Source organism: Mytilus galloprovincialis, chromosome 5 (assembly GCF_965363235.1).
Source record: "Mytilus galloprovincialis chromosome 5, xbMytGall1.hap1.1, whole genome shotgun sequence".
NCBI lineage: Eukaryota > Metazoa > Mollusca > Bivalvia > Mytilida > Mytilidae > Mytilus > Mytilus galloprovincialis.
In genome coordinates this window covers 8,687,500-8,693,920 of record NC_134842.1, presented here as the reverse complement: position 1 = coordinate 8,693,920, position 6,421 = coordinate 8,687,500, and positions in this window count along the sequence as shown.

Here is a 6,421-nt window from a genome sequence, read left to right as displayed (position 1 = left end):
AATATTCCGAAAAAAAACTCTCTGTTATGTTATTATAACATATTTGTTGTAATAGCAATGAAACGAGTCATTTCAAATACCGGTATGAAAATGAGACTGTTCTATGACGACTTTTATTAATTGAAGGCACTAATTTATAAAACACAAAATTATTGTATTTGTTTGCTTTTAGTGATGTTCAATAGCGTATTTGAATAAAATTTCAAAGACTTAAATTTACTACAATGCAAACAATTCTTAGCTCTATTTTAGAACATGTTGAAATAAAGTTAGTTTAAAATTTGTCAAAGTAAGCTTTAAGAATTCCTTTTTTTTAAATTTAGAATTATTATGCATGTCTCTATACATAGTATGCGACGCGTAACAGTTTATAAGTAGGTGTTCTCTTATATGCATTTGATACGGTGCATTTATTATGGATATATTTCAGACTTCATTTATGAAAGGAAATCTATAGAGCAGAATTTTGATTTTTTTTTGTACCAATTTAAAATGTAGATTCAAATATTTTTCACTTCAAACGATAAAGTAAAACTTCTTCAGAACTTATATATGATGTATAGTTCGGCGTCCGCAAAAAAGAAGCCAAGGAAAGTGTTTATCTCTTCTTCACAAATACGTATTTCCTTGAATCTATATATTTATCATGTTTATAATTTTTCTAACAATGACGTTCTACCTCCATAAGCCTGTAAATGTTATGGCGGGTCACATATATCCAATCAGGTATAATACTAAAAATACTTTTAGTCTTGAGTGTTACAATAACGTACCAGTTTGTTACTTTTTTTCATTTTATAAAGAGAAATTAAAACAAAACAGGATTATAGAAAACAAGAGGCTCTAAAGAGCCTATGTTGCTCACCTGTCTTTACTGATGCTTTGGAAATCATGTAAAATAAGGTTAAAATCATAATTTATAGTATAAGCTATCATTAGATACTATACTAATATCTAAGATAATAGCAAAAACTGCATAATTTCCATAAAATTACTATCTCAGAAGCAGCAACCCAACAGGTTGTCGGATTTGGATGAAAATTTCAGGGCAGATCTATCTAAAAATGATGAAAATGTTTGCCACCAGTCAGATTTGCTCTAAAAGCTTCAGTTTCAGAGATATAAACCAAAAACTGCATTTTACCGTATGTACCATGTCTGCCAACTTGGGCAGGGTCATTGGACACATTTTTAAAACTAGATACTGTTATGATGATTGTGTTACATTTGTAGTAGTTTCAGAGGAGAAGATTTTTGTAAAAGATTACAAAAATTTAAGAAAAATTGGTAAAATAGACTATAAAGGGCAACTCCTGGTCATTTGACTTATTTGTAGATCTTACTTTGCTGAACATTATTACTGTTGACAGTTTATCTCTATCTATAATAGTATTCAAGATAATAACCAAAAAACGCAAAATTTCCTTAAAATTACCAATTAAAGGGTAGCAAGCCAACAACGGGTTATCCGATTCATCTGAAAATTTCAGGGCAGATAAATTTTGACTTAATAAACAATTTCAACCATGTCATAATTGCTCTAAATGCTTTGATTTCAGAGTTATAAGCCAAAATCCATCTTTTACCCCTATGTTCTATATTTAGCCATGGCGGCCATCCTGGTTAGATGGCCGGGTCAACGGACACATTTTTTAACTACATACCCTAATGGTGTTTGTGGACAAGTTTGGTTTAAATTGGCCCATTAGTTTCAGAGGAGAAGATTTTTGTAAAAGATTACAAAAATTTACGAAAAAATTGTTAAAAATTGACTATAAAGGGCAATTACTCCTTAAGGGGGCAATTGACTATTTTGATCATGTTGACTTATTTGTAGATCTTTCTTTGCTGAACATTATTGCTGTTCATAGTTTACCTCTATCTATAATAATATTCAAGATAATAACAAAAAAACGGCAAAATTTCCTTAAAATTACCAATTTAGAGGCAGCAACCCAACAACGAGTTTTCCGATTCATCTGGATATTTCAGAACAGATAGTTCTTGACCTGATAAACAATTTAACCCCTTGTCAGATTTGCTCTATCTATAATAATATTCAAGATAATAACCAAAAACGCAAAATTTCCTTAAAATAACAAGTTAAAGGGTGGAAACCCAACAACGGGTTATCCGATTCATCTGAAAAGAGAGATCTTGACTTGATAAACAATTTTGACTTTTTTCAGACTTGCTCTAAATATTTTGGTTTCAGAGATTTAGGCCAAAATCTGCATTTTACCCCTATGTTCAATTTTTAGCCACGGCGACCATCTTAGTTAGTTGGTCGGGTCACCGGACACATTTTTTGAAAACTAGTTACCCCAATGATGATTACGGCCATATTTGGTTTAATTTGAAGATTTTTGTAAAAGTTAACGACGACGACGAAGACCTGCGGGCCAGGTGAGCTAAAAATAAAATTACAACATAAAGAGTTTGAAAGGTTGTTATCCTTTACATAGTAGACTTTACATAGATAAATTCAGCCGTATTTGACGTGAAACTGTACTTATGTGTCCCGTCATACTTTGAACCACACCATTATTTTATTTATTATTTTTACTGTAAGTCTGTTTTTTGTTATATCTACTTTACATGAGTCTGCATTTATGTATGCCGTCATACGACAAAATTATTTTTATGTCTACCTGTGCGAATTTCAAACGCGCAATTTTACACCAGTAATGAAAACCTTCTTTCATTTATGGGTAGACTTTACATAGATAAATTCAGCCGTATAAGAAAAGCAAAATGAGAATGTTAAATTTGATGTATGCCTTTTTGTGCTACTTTGTTACATTTGTTGTTTATGTAGTGATATTAAGATGATAACACAATATTGACTGTTGTACTCCTATTTTTGACATTTTTACTCTTTGAGTATGTTTGTTTTGTTCATGCATCGTTGACAATGTAATGGAATTTGATGCGACTGTCATACAAGTGAGAGGTTTAGCTAGCTATAAAACCAGGTTCAATCCACCATTTTCTACATTAGAAAATGCCTGTACCAAGTCAGGAATATGACAGTTGTTATCCATTCGTTTGATGTGTTTGGACTTTTGATTTTGCCTTTTGATTTTTGATTTTCCTTTTTGAATTTTCCTCGGAGTTCAGTATTTTTGTGTTTTTACTTTTTATCATTTAAGCCTGCAATCACAGGAGATATTTTTGCGAGATCTTAGATCTGTAGACACATGTACATTTTGTGTATTAACACCAAGTCGTCTAATTTTTGGTATCTATTTTCAAATCGTGGAATTACAAGCACCAGTTCAGTAACCGAATCTAGTATAAAGTATACATGTAGTATTATAGGGCACAAATAGGGTAAATTAGTTCAAACTGTATGCATCATATCTTTTTCTTTAGAAAAAAATGATATGTCATCCCGTAAACAACAAATATTTACATAATACAGTTAACTCTCGTTGTCTCGAACTCGGTTGACTCGAAATTTCGGATGAGTCGAAGTTTTCACGTGGTCCCAAACTTTATTCCATACAAAAGTATGTAATTCGACTCCTGATGAGTCGAAATTGGATGAGTCGAAATTTCGGTTGAGTCGAACTAAATTTACGGTCCCAAGGATAACAAAAGCATTCAAAATTCATTTTTTATCTCGAACTAATACACATATGTCAAAACATGACCTCCGGGATTTAACTGGATTGAAGAGTTAATCTGACAATACACGTGTAATTAAATTTCAGGTCACTGACCACTGTATTGATTTATGACATGCTATTTCCATGAGTGTTTACCTAAGATTATCTTTTATAGAATTTTTATAAATAATTAGTGATACATTGTTAATGTTCATGAAAAAGTATTTAAAATGTTTACAAAACAATTTAGTTTTGATTTACACTAATGAGCTTGGGTGTGTTTAAAGTGAGGATTATGGCTTCCGTTGATGATCACCTAAAAACTACTCAAACGGCGTCTTTAATCTTGTTATATTTTCTTTTGAAAAGAAAGAGTGAGATAAAACAAAATGAATAGAAATCAAATTGTTTTTAACTATTGTATCCGAGAATAAACAATTTTGTCAGCTATAATTAACCGACCTGAATAACGAAACTATAGATTGGAAATTACTCTCTTGGAAAAGCCATAGGATTTTTTTTATTTATTGATACAATTGAATAAGTAAAAATAATGTCATTATAATAATAAAAGACTGTGACATACAAATACATCGATCTGATACTAAAATATCGATCCCCTTGCCATATTCAACCGGATTTATTTTAGCTTTACCAAGCTATAAAGCAAGAGTTGTGTCCCTTAGATTGTCGAACTTCCGGTGTTCGTTTGAGTCGAACTACGTGTATCTCGAAATATTTCTCTGGTCCGGCTGACTTCGACATAACGAGAGTCGACTGTATCTACATAAACGGATACGGATTAAACAAGTTTTGACAAAGCATTCCTCTAAAAACCCACAACTCAATGAATAATTTAATGAATTGTCGTAACTTGAACATCGTTCAGTAACTGTTGTCAGCGTTGGATATACTTATAGTGCACTTAGCACATTGCCGCCAACGACTTCTCCTTTGAAGGTTAATACTATTACAAAATAAAGTTTTCGTGGAATTAAAAGCACGACGTTAGCATCTGCATCTTAAAAAGCATACAAATAAATGCAGTTTTATAGGGCATTATGTTCTTTTGATTAACGCCTAACTCATGTCATGTTTCTGAGAAAAATTATTGAAAGAAAATTCATATAAAACCGACATCTAAACTACAAATTTTAACGTGAAAAAATGTCAAAGTAGATCTATTATCACAGACCCTGAATTTCAGGTTTTTATATTCATGTATCTCCTATCAGATATTATATCCAAGAATATGACAATACTTTTATATATCTGTTAACTCCTTTGAGTTGTCAGATTAATAAATAAGTTGAATGAAACTAACGCGAGACACGCTTCCGATTTCATAAATCTTAATACTTGTCTCGTCTGTCTCGCTCTTGTATGAATTTAGGCGATTCCTTCTATTCGTTTCGGTGATGTGGAAAATCAAAATAATTTATAACATTGAAACATTAGTAAAGTTATTGTGAGTTTGTTTACAATGCAAAACGTTGATTGGCTTTACTTATACGTATGTTAAGTGCATTATATCATACCATATCTTCTTTTTATATTAACCTTCTCCTGTGTAATTTAAGGCCAACACTAGCAAAGATCTGTTTTATTTTTCTTAGGAATACATGATAGTTATCAAAGGTACCAGGATTATAATTTAGTACGCCAGACGCGCGTTTCTTCTGCATAAGACTCATCAGTGACACTCAAATCGAAATATTAATAAAACCAAACAAGTAGAAAGTTGAAGAACATTGACATTCATGAGCAAGGTGGCTGAATTGAGTGATGTTGTAAAGGGCACAATAATTACACTTCGTAAGCATATTTTTTGTTCGTTTCTTTTATATATATGTAGAAAAAATATGCCATACCTCTCATTATACACAAACATGTTAATACTTTTATCATTGTTGTTCAATTTACAAAAGATTCATTACAATAATAAATGAGGTATCTGACGTAAATATGAAATTTCAATCCTGGTATCTATGATGAGTTTATTTACAACCACTGGGTCGATGCCACTGCTGGTGGAGATTAATTTACCCGAGGGTTTCACCAGCCCAGAAGTCAGCACTTCTGTGTAGACTTGAGTTATCATTGATATGTTTAAAATAATAAATTTACTGTTAAAAAGAAAATGAATTTTTGAAATACTACGTAAGGCTTTTCTACCTCAGGAATAGATGACCTTAGCTGTATTTGGCAAAATGTTTAGGAATTTTGGTCCTCAATGCTCTTCAACTTCGTGCTTTATTTGGCCTATTAACATTTTTTTTATTCGAGCGATACTGATGAGTGTTTTGTAGACGAAACGCGCGTATGATGTTAATATGAAATTTCAATTCTGGTATCTATTATGAGTTTATTCATATCTCCTACTTGTTATCAAACAATAAACCATAACACTCAGCATTTTATTACGTCTTCTACTCTTGAAAAGCAGTCGATTTATTTCATCTTGAATGACAAAAAAATACGAAACGTGGTCGTAAATAATTAATTTCAATTATGGGTTGTTATTTTGTCTTAAGTTTAAATTGTATGAGTCCTTTTTATACCAAACCTATATCTTATCCTCAACTGTGCTGAAAAAATTCAACATACATTTCATTGTATATTACAAAGCACTGGTTCCAGGCAGTTGGCTACTACAAAACAGAAAGTATTTCTGTTCTGAACAACACGGAACCCGTTCTCTCATAATTTAATTTTCTCTTTATCAAAAAAGGGTCTAGAGTGATGCACAGTCCTCAAGTTTTCCTTTCGTACAAAAATTACTGAAATGTTTTAATTTTTGACAAAGTAAA